Source organism: Sceloporus occidentalis, unplaced genomic scaffold, assembly GCF_023333645.1.
Source record: "Sceloporus occidentalis isolate IW3139 unplaced genomic scaffold, rSceOcc1.0.p SCAF_10, whole genome shotgun sequence".
In the NCBI taxonomy this organism is placed as follows: Eukaryota; Metazoa; Chordata; class Lepidosauria; order Squamata; family Phrynosomatidae; genus Sceloporus; species Sceloporus occidentalis.
In genome coordinates, this window is record NW_028316990.1 from 26,162,387 (window position 1) to 26,179,581 (window position 17,195).

Sequence of the window (17,195 nt, forward strand, 5' to 3'; positions counted from 1 at the left end):
TCTTTCTAGCCAGGGCAAAAACTGATTCGGACCTTCAGGCCAACAATTGTCTCCTGGGTCCTGCTCATTGCAATTCAGCTTTTTCTTCTCTATGAAAGTTTGGGAACGGGTGTGGCGAAAGGAGGAAGGGAACCAAGGTTCCTAAAAAAGGCAGGTGCTACCTTTGGATTGTGTAACATAACTTTCCAAATATGGTTACTCAGTAGACTTGCTCTACAGTCTTTATGTTGAATATATATGCATGCAATCATGTATGTATACAGAGAGAGAGAGAAAGAGAGAGAGTAAGGGCTGTTCGACAGTGGAACAAACTCCTTCCTCGGAGTGTAGTGGAGTCTCCCTCCTTGGAGGTCTTTAAACAGAGGCTAGATGGCCATCTGTCAGGGATGCTTTGATTGAGAGTTCCTGCATGGCAGGGGGTTGAATTGGATGGCCCTTGCGGTCTCTTCCACCTCTAGGATTCTGTGATTCTATTTTTAAAAATGCTGGTGCCCACCAAGCTTCACCCCACTTCGACCATTGCTTAAAGCATTTTAAAAGAAAGCAGGTGAATGCCGCAGCCCATTTCTGCCAAAGGTAGGTGTTTGATTTCCCATGTCCCACGTCAATGCTGAAACTACTACATCCCCCTGGTTCTCAAGGCACTGAGTCAAAATCAGCGATGGCTGTTTTTTGGGGGGAGATACTGTGCTACATTAAAGAGGTAACCCTTTGTATGGCTCCGAGCTTCACAGATCAAGGGTGAGTGGAACAAACGTTGCCGCGATCAAAGGGCAGAATAATAAACTACCAATGTTGGGGTCAAGATAATCATGTCCCATAGATTTGTATCTCCTACAAGACCTGAAGGGACCCTCAACCTCTCCGAAGACCTAAAATATGGCTAGGCTGTGTTCTGCACAGTAGGAACACAATGGCAAAGGATTACCTCTCCATCACCTTAGAGATAAATCTTGGGGACCTTGGCAGCCTTTTGGGGGAGTGGGAATATAATTGTCTTCCTAATTAAAATTGATTTTTTCCCTCATGACTGTGCCATTCTGTGGGTTGGAGAGACTGAGTGCTATATCCCTTATTGCAGAAGATATTTTATGGTCGCTCACTGACAGCGCACTCAGCAATGTACCTGTATATGGATGACATTGGCCATGCCTAAGAGATCCCAGGGATGTTAATCCTTTTAGAATATGCATAGTTTGTTAATTAGAAAAGGGAAAGGGATGGCTTTGAGGAGGGAAGGGTTGTTCATTTTTCTCGTTTCTTCGGAGTTGGAAAACGCAGACGTTTCATGCCCTTGACCTAGCTTGCAGGCTCGGCGCTGGAAAAGATTTGCTTTGAGGAGTTACCCAGCCTGTCATGCTCAGCATCTAAAAAGAAAAATCAATTCTGGAAGGACTGCCAGAATAAAAAGGAATCCACTTGGGGGGGGGGGGGGGTGTAAAACAGGAAAATGGGGTTCAAGTTAATCTCTTTGGGCAAGGAGTGGGGCAGCCACAAAGAAGGCCCTCTTCTGCATTCCCAACAGTAATGCCAGAGAGGGCACTGGGACAGAAAGTAGGGCCTCCCCAGAACATCTCAAACAGTCAAATAACTTGGACTTGCCAGGATGGGGGGGGCTGGAGGAGATGCTCAACAGTCTCACACCAGAGTCAAGAGGTACATCTACATTGTAAAAATAAGGCAGCCACAGCACCATCCTACAGGATCCTGGGATTTGTAGTTTTGTGAGGCACCAGCACATTTTGGCAGAAGAGGCTAGAAGACATGTAAAACTACATATCAAGGGTTCCACAGCATGGTAATATAGCACTTAAAGTGCTATCAAACTGCATTATTTCTCCAGTGTAGATGCACCCGAGACCTCTGAAGATCTCTTCAATAAGCCACTCAGTGTAGGCTTATTGAACCACAAGATTCTTTCTTGTCCTTAACACAAAAACCTCATGCAAACAAAAATCCATCCGTGATACCGTTACTGGCCAAACAAAATGCACAATATACTTGTTGCAAGCTTTTGGAGCACCATGAACTTCTTTGTCAGGCAAGACTTTACAAACCAAACCGGAGAAGGAGAACAACAATTGGAGATATTAGTCAGATGCCCGCATGTCATTTCAGTCCTTAGTAAAGATGGATATCCTCCCCATCATAACATGCTGGGAAACTCTTTTAGCTTCTTCACAGATGGGGGGGGGGGGGGTCTTTCATGGTCAGTCAAACTTTAAAACGTCTTCCCCCATTCACCAGACCTGTCCTCTGTTCATTGCACAAGCATCTACCGCTTTAATTCTTTTTTTAATCCAATAAGTGACTATGAAATCTGCATTCTGCTGTTGGCAAAAGCTATATCAGTATTCTCTGATACAGGGCATGGGGTATGTGAGCGTAATAACTAAACCTTGCTAAGATACGCCTGACATAAGGAGAGGTCTCTAACAGCCTAACAGAACATATTAGTCATGAAATATTGAAACCATCAATAGCGCACATTGATGCGCAAAATGTTTAATTATGTATTATGTCAGTTATTATTCATCTTAGATGGGAGACCTTTAGTTGTGCGTGCATTTAGAACATGTTAAGGGTGCAGAACAGCATGGAAACATCTGATCCATTACTGTACACTCAGGAGTTGGTTTCCTTTCGGAAAAAGAAAAAGAGAAGTGCTGTATTGTAAGTGCAGATGTACTCTTGTAATAATTTTCCTTTTATAGATTCGGCAATGAACTGGACCAGCCTGCCCATACTGAAAAATAGCGGGGGGATGCCTTAAATCCAGTTGTTAATCCAAACTAATCTAGACCCATTGATTCGATTGGAACTTGAACTCAATGGGAAGTAACTAATCTCCAATGCAGAAATAAGGCAGGGATTTGTAGTTTGTTGTGGCACCAGCACTCTCTGACACAAAAGGCTAAATGTCTCATAAAACTACCAATCCCAGAATTTCATATCATTGAACCATGGCAGTTAAAGTGGTGTCAAACTGCACTATCCCTGCAGTGCAGATGCTGCCAGCTAGAGATTAGTTGCATCCTTCTGAGATTCAGGGCAAACGTGAGAGAAATGCTGTTGGTTTGATTTTCAATCTACATATCTATTCTGACCTATCTGTCTAGGCCTAAATTCCTATTGTGGTTCAATAACTGTGGTTCATAGTTATTTGACTGGTCCTGTCCCTTCTCTCAGAACTTGTAAGGTGGCCTCAGATCACTTGATCTTATTAGGCTTGGAAGCGGTGGTACTATCATTGACCATCTATAGCGGTGACATGTTCGGAGGAATTTAGGATAGCGTTCCTCTTGGAAACACAATCTGGGAGTTGCTCCTGGGTTCGGATGCTCAGGTGAGAGCTGTATCCAGCAATGCATTCACCCAATGTAGTTGGGTACACCATCTATTCCTCTTCCTAGATGTCTGCTTGCGGTGACATATTACTTGTTCTTGTTGTGAACTGCCGTCAAGTCGACTTTGAATTACGATGTCTCTATGAATGAGAGACATCCCAGTCTCCTTATCCTCAGGTGCCTTACTCAGATGTTACAGACTCAGGATCTTAAACCATCTTCTATGGTGGAGTCTATCCATTTGCAATGAGATCTTTTCCTGCTGCTTTCTACCTCACCAAGCATTATCATCTTTTCTAGTGAGTCCTTTCTTCTCATGACACAACCAAAGAACGACAGTCTCAGTTTAGTCATCTTGGTTTCTAGGGAGAGTTTGGGCTGGATTTGCTCTCAGAACCATTTATTTATCTTTTTTAGCAGTCCATGGTGTCCATAGACTCTTCTCTAGCACCGCATCTCACATGAAACCATTCTCTTCCTTACAGCTTTCTTCATTGTCTTTTTGGGACAGCCGAGAATCCCCTAACATCCAATCCACTCCATTCCCTTCTAGGGACAGAAGATGGTGCATAAATTTATCCGTTTTCTTCCACCTGCCATCACAGGAACGGATTGCGAGTCAATCTTCTTTCAGGTCAGGATTCTGAAGAATTAGGTTCAAGAATATTAATTAGAACAACTTAGCAAGGTTTGAGGAAAAGCGTGCTCTGAAAAACCACATTTGAATTTTATTCCCCTTTGGAGATCAAAGATCAGCACATTTTCTCATAATCAATGGATGAGTTAGAAGTCCGGGGAGAAAATGATGGACTAGCCAGCTTTCGATTTGCTTTGAAAGTTGGCTTTCTCTCCCCCTTTTCAAGTTCTCTCAGGTGGATCTAGCCTTATTACAGCCAGGGCCCAGAGGGTGTTTAAGGTTTATTTTCTAACCATTCTTATTGGCTTTGCTTGCATGAGGCAAAAACTGGTTTGGACACTTGAGAAACACTGAGAGACATTAATATCTAAGGGATGGGGCTGTAATGGCATTAGCCATCTTTGTCCCCTGCAGTAAGTTATTTTGCTGTATTAAAAGAGTCCTTTTTTTCTGTTGACGGGGCATGAATTACTCTTGATGGGAATGGAAGGCTTTATATTATCCCAAGCAAGCAACTGGCCTAAAGTTTCAATTCCAGGAGTATATCATTGGATAAGAGACTGTGCACATAATGTATGACAGCCAAGGGATGGAGGATCTCACTCCAGCAAATCTGGTGAGATGGCAGGTTTAACAAAGAACCTAAGGCTATATATCTTTACGTCTCTTTTTCTTCCCCAATCCACCCCTGCCCCAACTTTCATGGGTGCTTGCAGATAGATAGATAGATAGATAGATAGATAGATAGATAGACAGACAGACAGACAGACAGACAGACAGACAGACAAAAAGGCAAACCGACAGCATTTCTCTAAGGTTTGTACTGGATCCCAGAAGGATGTAGTTAATCCCTGGCTGCATCTGCACTGCAGAAATAATGCAATTTGACACCATTTTAACTACCCTGGCTCCATGCTATGGAATTCTGGGATCTGTAGTTTTTTAAGGTACTTGGCCTTTTCCGTCAGAGAGCTCTGATGTCACAACAAACTACAAAACACAACAAACTTTGTTTCCTGAATCATGGTCACGCATGCTGGTCTCTGGGTTCTTTTTTCCCCTATGTGCTGCAGATGATGTCCTAAATGTCTACATTCAACCACATAAATATGAAGGTGATGTGCTGTTTAATATTTGCTTTGCAATCATATAGTGTAAATCTTCTGTTTCATCCCCGGATGTGAAGACAAGCAATGTGAGCTCCAGATATGTTGCACTGGGCATCTCCCTCCAAACAGTGTGGCAAATGACAATCTTTTAAATTTTGTGTTTTTATGGAATGGCATGTTCTGTGCAGCTCTGGTTGATAATTATTGTATTCTCCTTAATGGCATCAGCAGGGCCTGCCCCTTATGACATCACCCTTGTAGCATCATCAGGATTTCCCTGTGACATCACAAGGGGTCGTCCCTACTGGGTCTCAGGTTTTGGCCCGGAAATCCCAAGGCCTATGATAGTCCTTGCTTGACAACCCAGAGTCATGCCAGACAAACCTGATCTCTTTCTTTGATAAAATTACCAGCTTGGTAGATGAAGGGAATGCTGTGGATATAGTATATCTTGATTTCAGTAAGGCCTTTGACAAAGTTCCCCATGACATTCTTGCAAACAAGCTTGTAAAATGTGGGCTAGACAAAGGAACTGTTAAATGGATTTGTCATTGGTTGACTGACCAAAGCCAAAGGGTGCTCAGCAATGGCTCCTTTTCATCCTGGAGAGAAGTGACCAGTGGGGTCCCACAAGGCTCTGTCCTGGGGCCACTACTGTTCAACATCTTTATCAATGACTTGGATGACAGAATTGGGGGCATACTTATCAAATTTGCAGATGACACCAAATTAGGAGGAGTAGCTAATACTCCAAAGGACAGGATCAAAATTCAAAATGACCTGAATAGACTAGAAAGCTGGGCCACAGCTAACAAAATGAAATCCAACAGGGAGAAATGTAAGGCACTTAGGGCAGAAAAATGAAATGCACAGATATAGGATGGGCGACACCTGGCTGAATGAAACTACATATGAAAGGGATCTGGAAGTCCAAGTAGACTACAAGTTGAACATGAGTGAAGAGTGCGATGCGGCAGCTAACAAGGCCAATGCGATTTTAGGCTGCATCAATAGAAGTATATTGTCTAGATCAAGGGAAGTAATAGTGCCACTGTATTGTGCTCTGGTCAGGCCCCACCTGGAATACTGTGTCCAGTTCCTGCGTGGCAGAAGAATGGAGTTGGACTGGATGGCCCTTGCAGTCTCTTCCATCTCTATGATTCTTTGATTCTAACCCTAATTTGCAGGAGGAGGAAAAGACAAGAAATTATAGAGGTCTTCCCCCTGCTGCAGGACAAGTAAATATTCTTCCGCAATATTCTCCCTGTATTTAAATGTTCTAAAGTATTGTTACCTAAGAATGATTCTGCAGAGAAAAACATGTGGGGGATTTTGCACACAAAACACATTTTCTATGCAAAAACAATAAGCTCTTCTAGAACATGGCCACATAGCCCGAAAACCCACCAAAAACTATGGACACAGGCCATGAAAGCCTTCAACTTCACAAAACCCAGGTTTCCTAAGCAGAAAGAAGTGTTTTCTGTGCAGGAAAGGATGATGATGATGATGATGATGATGATGATGATGATGATGATGATGATGATGATGATGATGATGATTTTATATCCTGCCCTTTTCCCAAAACTGGACTCAGAGTGGCTTAAAATATTAAAACAATAGTACAATTAAAAACACACAAACACATATTCCAAACAGAAAACAGATGTTTTTGCAAACACATACACAAAAACAAAATTCACGCTTGTATCTGTAGCACTTCTCTGCCAATGGGTGCTGGTGTCTCACCAAACTGCAAATCCCCGGATTTTGTAGGATGGAATTGTGACAGTTAAAGTGGTGTCAAAGTGCATTATTTCTCCAGTGTAGATGCACCCCTAGACACAACAAGCCTCATATTATGGTCATATTACTGCCATTCAAAACACAACAGTGGCGCAGTTACATCCATAAGGCTGTAACATCGTGGGATTTATTTTGGCCTCAGTTATCTGAGCATGACTTTTAGTGCATGATGTATTTCCTCTCCATAATGTATTTTGCTGGATTCTCAGGAATGAAAGAACAGCTGTTGAGCAAGGAGTCTGCCTTTGGCGATATCTGTTAATTGATGTGTTTCCTTAAAATCTAGAAGAAGAAAATTGAAAGGTGTTTAATTCCTAACTACAGAGGATGACCCCAACCTGCTGCTAAAAAGAGAAAAATATGCTTTATGAACAATAATTTAACAGGCGCCATTAATAAGTGACGTGACTACATAATGTTTGCAAAAAGGGGAACAAAATAGCTAATTTGAATTGTAATTTGTAGAAAGAAAGGTGCCTGGCTTTAATCTTTTGCAAAACAGAAGTGGCTGGGAGGGATTTTTGGAGGGCTGTAACAGTCATTTGTACAGATGGAAGACAACTGGAAATGATATCTTTCCTTTCAAGTAAGATGAAACTATAGGGCTTTGCAGGGAGAGGACCATGGAGAATTCACCAGGTAGCAAGGGAAAAAATATGGGGAATCCACCAGGTTGTTAGGGCAGGAAAATATTAAAACAAGGGAACGGTTGGGTGAAGCTCAATGAGAAATCGTGACTGGAACCCTGTTAGTGATATATCTGTACATAACTCAGGGTCTCATGTGTTTCGGTTTTGGGTGCAGATGGAAGACAACTGGAAACGACCTATTTCCTTTCAACAGAGATGACACTCTTTGCAAGGAGAATTCATCAGGCCTTCTTCATTTGACTGTGTTGTCATTGTGTTCCTTCAAGTCGTTTCCGACTTTGGACACCTTACGGTAAACCCTATCCTGGGGTTTGTGAAGTCGAAGGCTTTCATGGCCGGCACCCGTAGTATTTTATGGGTTTTTCGGGCTATGTGGCCATGTTCTAGAAGAGTGTATTCCTTATATCTTGGGGTTTTCTTGGCAAGATTTGTTCAGAGGAGGTTTTCCATTGCTTTCCCCCGAGGCTGAGAGGGTGTGACTTGCCCAAAGTCACCCAGTGGGTTTCATGGCCGAGCTGGGAATCGAATCCTGGTCTCCAGAGTTGTAGTCCAATACTCAGACCACTATGCCATGCTGTCTCTCCCCCTTTTGACTTGCCTACCTTTGCCTTTTCTAGCCTAAGGGAGATCAGTCGAGCTTTCCTTTCTCCCTCCTTCCTCCTATTGAAGCTGACCCGAGTTGAGAACTGGCTTAGCATACCAGGGATGGTGCAGGAATGATTGAAAAGGAGCTTCCAAATTTACCGCCGCTCCCTGCGCTCCGACAGCAGATGCTCAGCCCTGCAGGGTTCCTCTGCCCTGCAGGATGACTGCAGCAGCCTTTTAATGTTCAAGCCTAATGGGCGAACGGGGATGGGGGGGTGCAGGAATCTGCTTTTGTTTTCTAGAGAAGCAAACATTTGTGTCACTTCCCCCCACCCCTACAATAGTTGCCTTTTTCAACTTTGAATCCCCCATCCACCCGCACCTGTTTGGCCTTTGGTTTTGATTCATGGGAGGATTGAATTGCTGGCTATTCATTTTTAGTGCAAAGGAAATATGCACTGGTGTAATGACATTGGGCACCAGCCGTTAGTCAACCAAATCGGAAACAGGCAACACTGAGCCCGTTCAAAAAGGCCAAAATAATGCTGCTTCAGGTTACTTTGGATGTATGCTGTTTAAATGATGCAAGAGGCCGGAGGTCGTGCCAAAGCGACGCTCCAGACTTAAGAATTGGAGCGTAGCTTTGGCGCAACTTCTGGCTTCCTAAGATGCATGTGTCATTTAAACAGCCTATCTCCAAAGTGACCCGAAGCAGCTTTATTTTGGTCTGTCTGTACCGGCCCATAGTCTTCAGCTCACCAGTTTCAGAGCTCTCCAGCTACCAAGTCAAAAGTGTGAGAGAGGGCTGTGTTGTGCATGCTGGTGAAATGACTGGTGTGGCATCAAGGATCACATGTGCAATTCTTTTGTGTTGGCGTGCAAGGAGATGGGCCCAACTGGGTGTCACCCCTCTTCTGGGGTGTCACCCAGTGCAGTCTGCACCACTGCACAACCCCCCTCCCCCATGATGCCACAGAGTATGAAGATGTGGAAAATGTGATTAATGATATAGTCCATGTCTCTGAAAATGACTTTGGTGACTAAATGAGATGATAATCCTCAGCCATTTGTGGGAGGGGAAGCGATAAAAACATATCTAAATGTATATTATTAATATGTACAGTCAGCCCTCCGTATCCACAGATTCCTTATCCACGGAATCAACCATCCATGGCTTGAAAATATTCCATATATATATTAATAACAATATTTATTTATATTCCACTTTTTCCCAAAGGAATCAAAGCGGATTCTAACATTATAAATAAAACATCAAACAATTAAAAATGATATTATATTCCAAAAGGCAAAGCTTGATTTTTGTCATTTTATATAAGGGCCCCCCTTTTACTATGCCATTGTATTTAATGCCACTTGAGCATCTACAGATTTGGTTTACACAGGGGGTCCTGGAACGAAACCCCGACTGAATTTCAATAAAGTTTTTTAAAAAAACCTTTCTACAATGCTTGAAATTTAGATACTGGAGGAAAATTTCATTGGGGCCGAATTCTTAATGGGACCTAAAGGAATTATGCAAGAGTTTAGCCACTCAGATATCTCCCCTGAATTTCAGAATAAAATACCAAGCGAGGTTCACCACCGGAACTGATAATGCACACCTAGAACATTCAAAACAGGACCATAATCCAGGGCATCACCCTTTTTGCTTTGAGACTTATTTAATCTCAATGTGCTGGAGGCGAACTTTCCAGTTCTTGTTAAAAGTAGAATTGGAGGGTTAACTCTGCAAGCAACATCAGTTCAAAGCATTTCTCGCCCACTTTGTGCCCAATCAATTCTGGTTAGGGACCTCCGAAGTCCTCTTCCTTTTGGTTTTGTCGTAATGAGAACGGATGGAGAGTTACTGTTGCTGGGATCATTCTACCACTGTGATCCTTCTCCACCTGTCCCTAGGGTGCAATCATATTTTTCAAGCTGTCTGCTTATCGATTTCCCTTCGCCTATATTTCAATGGAGATATGCCCTCTGGGATTAGAAATAGAAAAGGGCCCTAAGTGAGTCCATCATGCTGCGCAAAGAGAGAATTATTTTCCAGCTAAGTGTGTCTAATATAGAAGTCTGACACCGCATTCTGGCCTGCGTTTCTGACTTCAGCATCAGGGAGAAAAACAGAAGCCAACCAGCAAGGTAACTTTGTATTATAATGGGCAGCAAAGTGATAACAGGGGGGAAAGAAGTTTGGTTTCTCCAAGTAGGAAGGAGAGCATGAATCCCTATCCAGCCTAGGGATGGGTGAGAATTTCATTTGGCTGGGTTGCGCATTGTCAAGAAACGGACACTTGGGAACATTTGCAAAATGCAAAATGCATTACACACATCAGAACTTTAAAGATGAATGTTTGACCACAGTGCAGCAATAATACAGTTTGACATCACTTTAATTTCCATGGCTCCATGTTATGGAATTCTAGGATTTGTAGTATGGTGGCAGCGGAAGTCTAAATATCTCTCAACACTACAAATCTCCTAATTCTATAGCATTCAATTATGGAAGTTAAAGTGCTGTCAAGCTTCTTTATTTATGCAGCAGCCTGATTGATTGATTGATTGATTGATTGATTGATTGATTGATTGATTGCAGTTTTGGACTGCCCACTAACCCAAGTTCTCGGGTAGTGAATGATATATGAAAAATACAAAATAAAACAATCACTGGCTGGAATTTAGTATGGAAATGAGTACAACTCAAGGGATTAGACAGAAATATTGAGACAATCAAATTCTTGGCTCTTGTTTTCTTTACGTTCCTTTCTGAAACAAAACTAATAAGTTTGTCAATAACGTCTTTAAGACACATCACTCTCCGGTGCACCACTTTCCAACTTTAATATTAGTTAAGAGGCGTTCTGAGAAGTAATTATGCCGCAGCTTTTTATAGGCAGATTCTGCTCTGGAAATGTATATGTCACTATATTCTGCAGCAGCGCGAGTCAAGGAGACTCCCTTTGGCAAAGGCAACATATGGGAATTGCTTTTCATCTCCACTCCTAAGAGTGCTGAACTCCCGTTAGTTGGGCACATAACAGTGCTAATGGGAAAGACAACCCTTCCTTCGCTTGGCAGGGTTACGCCAGCCCTCCTTGCCTTTGTTTCTGTACTTTCTCTGATGACTGATTTGTACAATGCCTTCCGTATGAACTCCGGTGCAGACAGATCTGATCTGTTCTTCCTGGAGTGATGTGCAGATCAGAACTTCAATATCCAAGAGATTTTGCCCTTTCTGAAAATTGTAATGCAGTTCTCTCCTTTAAATACACAGACACAGACATGCATACCAAGAGATATTTCAAAATGCATCTTGACATTTAATGTGGTCTAGTGGTTACAGAAGTGATTCCCAAACTGTGGCCTTCCTGGTGTTTTGGACTTCAGTCCCCAGAATTCCAAACTATAGGCCAAGAAGGCTGGAGATTCTGGGAGGTGAGATCCAAAACATCTGGAGAACCAGAGTTTGGGAATCACTGGGGAGTGTATTCTCAAGCAGCCTTCAATGCCAAGGGTGTTGTGAATCTTCTTGGTGATGCCGTGATCCTTTAAGTCATTTCTGACTTATAGGCTTGATCCAGGCTTTGCACCAGCCTGGACACGTAGTAGGCTTGCCCAGGGGTGGAGCATCTGCACGCCCTGAAACTCTATTACGTGGTAGCACTGTAATCATGGTGGGGGCCGCCATGATGACGTCACACACGCGCTGCTTCCAAATGGTGTGGCGTGTCCATGACATCTTTGTGCCACCCCAGGTCACTTATGACGGCCTGGCTGCAGCATGAGAAGGAGCTCCAAAATGGAGCTCCTTCTGGGTGCGTGCCTCGTTCCCGCAGCCACCAAACAGGACCCCTTTCTCCCATGGCTCTGGCTTCTGGAGTGTCCAGGGGCATGAAGTCCCAAGGACACCCCTTTTCCAAGCACATTTTGCCACTTCTCCGTGGTCCAGAAAATCTCCAGACTGGGGCCACATAGCTGCTTTCTGGGTGAGATTTGTCCAGAGAGGGGTTGCTATTGCCTTCTTCTGAGGCTGAGAGAGTGTGCCTTGTCCAAGGTCACACAGTGAGAAGGGCTTTGGTCTTCCAGAAGCCTAGTCCAACACATTAACCAAGACACTACATGGACTGTGAAGTCGAAGGCTTTCATGGCTGGCATCCATAGTTTTTTGTGGGTTTTTCAGGCTATGTGGCCATGTTCTAGAAGAGTTTCTTCCTGATGTTTCACCAGCATCTGTGGCTGGCATCTTCAGAATAGAAAACTCTGAAGATGCCAGCCACAGATGCTGGTGAAACATCCGGAATAAACTCTTCTAGAACATGGCCACATAGGCCAAAAAAAACCACAAAAATCTATGTTTTTTATCGGTTGGTTTGATGTGTTTTCTTCTTTTAATTGTGTTTTGTACTGTTACACCCCGCCTCAAGCTTTGAAGAGAGGCAGGAAAGAAATAATGTATCATCATCATCATCATCATCCTATTCTTCTCTAAAGACTCTTGAATGATAGACTGGAATTCTATGCACCAGCTGTTCATTAAACAAGGACTAGGCTTTGGAAGAAGTTTGACACACAAACCTTTATTCGTACAAGGAATCATTTTGCCGAATACAATTAAGGCATCCTCTTCTAATTAAACCAAGAGCAAAGCTCCGAATGAATGAAAACAGACCGTGGATCTTTTGCACATCTCTGACAAAACGATGGGACTCTCCTGAGTTTGAGGTGGCACTTCAAAGCCTCTTCAAAAGGAAGGCTGCGATTGCGTTCCCGTCCAAACCTCCTTAGCCGAAGGATGCTTTGTATTCAAATTTGGGCCTGCAACTGTGATCCGGCACGTCCTCCTTCCCATCTGGCTCTTCCAAACTAATTGGGATGATCTGAGGCAGAAAAGAACCACGGATTTGCCAGATCCTCATGCCGAAAGAGGTGTTTCTACCACAAGCCCTCTTGCAATCCTTTAATCCTAACAAGGTGCAAGAAGGGTTTGTGTTTTCTTTTCCCTCTCCTCTCCTTTATAATGAATGCAAAAGAAAACTACTCTATCAGCGTGTTCCGTTCTGGAACTAATTGAATGGAAGGGATTTATTGGAAGCCACAATTGAATTAGTGGTGATGGGGGGAGTCCTAAAATCCCCCTCCCTTGAAGTTGTGAAATGTTTATTGTTTAATAAAGATATTCACTGCAGGCAACAAAGTTATTCCACCCGGGGTGCACTTTGTTCTTGGAAACCTACATTTCTCTCTTTTCCTCCTTGTTTCTGTATAACACCCAGGAGTGTAAAAAACATACAGTGATGAGAAGAAACTTCATACATGAGGCTCGGGGTCAAATGAGATACTTGGGGGAATGTGAATCCCCTATGAGCACCCTGTCATCTTTTACACAAATGGATTTACTCAAAGATCGGTGCCGTAGCCACTAAGGCTGCATCTGCACAGAAGAAATAATCCAGTTTGACACCACTTTAGCCTCCATGGCTCAATGCTATGGAATTCTGGCGACTGTCATTTTGTGCCACAACAAACTGCAATGCCCTGAATTCTATAGCATTGACATAAAGTGGTGTCAGACTGAATTACCTCTTCAGTGTGGAGACAAGCAGTGTGTGAGAGAGACAGATAGACAAACAGATGATAGATAGATAGATAGATAGATAGATAGATAGATAGATAGATAGATAGATAGATAGGATACCTGAAGTAGTTAATTACCATATTTGAGAGAGGGGATACTCTGGTTTTCTTGGCATGCTGGTTTGGATTTCTCTGCAGCATCCATCCATGGAGTGGGAAAGAGGCTTTATCCCCTCCTTATCCATCACCTTTGTCAGATAAGTGTAAAATAGATGCCATCTTGTGTTGACAAGCTGGAAAAGCAGACGTGTGTGTGTGTGTGTGTGTGTGTGTGTGTGTGTGTTTGTGTGTGTTTTCCAGCTCAGATTGGCTCCCCCTTCCTCGCTTCTGGCTGGTTCAAGATATCAAAAAGCAGGTGAAATGATGACAGATCACAAGAGACTTTCGACAGTTGCACTGCTGAATGTTCATGAGAAAATCCTTCCCCCTCCTCGAAACTGAGTATGCATCTGCACTGTAGATGTGATGTGGCATGACACCACTTAAAATGCTGTTGCTCCATCCTATGGAATCCCAGAATTTGTTGTTTTCACAAGAGCTTCAGCCTTCTCTGCCAAAGAGTGCTGGCGCCTCCCAAAACTACAAATCCCAGGATTATGTAGGATGGAGACCTGGCAGTTAAAGTGGGGACAAACTGCATGATTTCTACAGTGTAGATGCACCCAAAGAAGCTCCTTTTTCCAATGTCTTTTTTTACACCTATTCAATTGAATTAGTGGTAGGAAAATGCGTTCTTTCCCCCCGCCTTGAAGTTGTGAAATATTTATTGTTTAATAAAGATATTCACCGCAGGCGACAAAGTTGTTCCACCGGGGTGTGCTCTGTTCTTGCTCCAGTCTCATTACATACAATGATGTAGTAACATGGTGTCCCTTATATAAAATGGCAAAATCAAGGTTTGCTTTTAGGAGGTTTTGTTTTTAATTCATTCTCTCGTGTGTGTGTGTGTGTGTGTGTGTGTGTGTGTGTGTGTGTGTGTGTAACATCTTCAAGCCATGGATGGTTGAATGCAGAATCCATAGATATGGCAGGCCAACTGCATAATGCAAAGAAAGGCCATTCACTCACACTATGAGGCCATATCTAACTTCACAATTTAAAAATCATCTGGATAAGCCAGCCAGAAAAGACTGGTCTTTAATGCTGTCTTAAACTCGGACGTTGCATTCATCTGTTGAATCTCTTCCAGCAGGTCATTCCACAGTCTAGGAACAGCTTAAGAAGAAGTATTCTGCCTGACAGTGCCCAACCTACTCCTGGCTAACTGGAGTAAATGCCCTCCAAAGAAACTAAACATACAGGGCAGATTATATGGGAAGAGGTGATGCTGAAGGTAACCTCGATCCAAACCATGTGGGGCTTTAAAGGTAAGAACCAATACTTTGCCTGGAAACTAATTGGCAGCCAGTAGAGTGGTTTTAACATTGGTATAAACCTGGAATTCCAAAATCCCAAGTAGCTCAACATCCAAAATGGTCCACAGATAGTGATCCCTTTGCTTTCTGATGGTTCAGTGGATGGTTCAACATTGTTTCAGGCACAAATGTATTAAAAATATAGTGTATAAACTGACCTATGTGTATAAGGTGTGTATGATACATAAATGAGATTCATGTCTAGACTTGGGTCCTATCTCCAAGATATCGCATGACGTATATGCAAATATTCCAAAATCTGGGGGGGAAATCCACAATCCAAAACGCTTCTAGTCCCATGCATTTCGGATAAGGTAGATGTGAAAAGAACCCAGACAGATGTAGACGGTTCAATTCATCCTCAATCCTTACTATCGCTGTAATATTCAATTTACCTGCAATTGGCTGGAAGCAATGCAGTGCAGGATGTATCGCTTCTGGCCAAACGCACCTTCACAGGAAGATGTGTTGGATGTCATGAAATATGCGACTGTTTTACTTCGATGACAATTAAAATGTGACGGAGGGAAGCTTGCTAATGAGCCACCCTCATTCCCCAACTTCAGAGTATTACAGTCCTATCTTTGGATTTGCTCTTTGATGGACACCTAATCAACTGTGATCAATCATCTGAAATTACATAGACATTGTATTTCATCTCCATCTGAAATCCTTTTTCCCACGGAGCCCAGTTAATCTCCTCATCATTGTGTAACTCAAAGAGGGAACTTCTGTCATATAGAATATCAGAGCCTTTAGGTTCGTTGCCATAATTAAAGAGATGTTAAATTCATTTGAAGGAAGTCGGCAGAAGCTGGCAGGATTGCTTAGCAGATCCTCCTGCCCCTTAAGAATCGTCGAAATCTTTCTGGAGAGAATTAAAAAATGCACCTCAGCCAAGCATTAAGCAGAGGAACAATGGGACGATTTGGATTTCCCTTGCTGATCTTTGGAATAATTTTGTCCTTTCATCTCCCTCTAATCCGATCTCCATTAAAAAAAAAAATCATATTTACACATCTTGCTTTCCCTTTTCAAAGTTTAGTTGGGTAGCTCTGCAGCTTCCCATCTAAGCACTGGTCAGATCCATGTCAGGCAACCAACATAGGATGGGATATTAGTTCCTGCTGAGCCAAACTAGGGATGTGAATAGGAAGCTGCCTTATATTGGTCAAAAACATTGGTCCCTCAAGTCCAGTATTGCCAGCTCTGGCTGGCAGTCATCACTCTGTACCTGGCCTTCCTTGGAGATCCCTGGGATTCCCTGGTGGTTTCCCATCCAAGGATTAACCAGATTTGACTTTGTGAAGGCTTTCATGGCAGGCATCCATAGTTTTTTGTGGTTTTTTCGGGCTATGTGGCCATGTTCTAGAAGAGTTTATTCCTGACGTTTCACCAGCATCTGTGGCTGGCATCTTCAGAGAAATCTTCTTCTCTGAAGATGCCAGCCACAGATACTGGAGAAACGTCAGGAATAAACTCTTCCAGAACATGGCCCCAGAGCCCCAAAAAACCACAAGAAACTACAGGCTTGACTTTGTTTTGGGCCTGTACAAACAGGCCAAAATAAAGCTGCTTCGGGTCACTTTGGAGGTATGGTGTTTAAATGCTGCATGCGTCCGAAGAGGCCAGAAGCTGCACCAATGCTGCACTCCAGTCCTTAGGACCCGAGCATGTCTTTGGTGCAGCTTCTGGCCTCTTTAGATGCATGCAGCATTTAAACAGCATACCTCCAAAGTGACCCAAAGCAGCTTTATTTTGGCTCTTTGTATCTAAAATTAGACACAACTAAGCGCATTCAGGATGCTATGATGACTTGTAAGTCTTTCCAGGAGTGATACTATTCCAGGTAAGGGACACTCAACCTGTATGGAATTTTCTGTCAGGTACAGAAGTGTAACCTAGAGTTGCCCACGCATGACTGTGACATATTCAGGATCCCTACTTAGTTTAGGGGCTACATGGAGATCATGAAAATCCCTCCTTCTCCAGTTGCTGGAAAC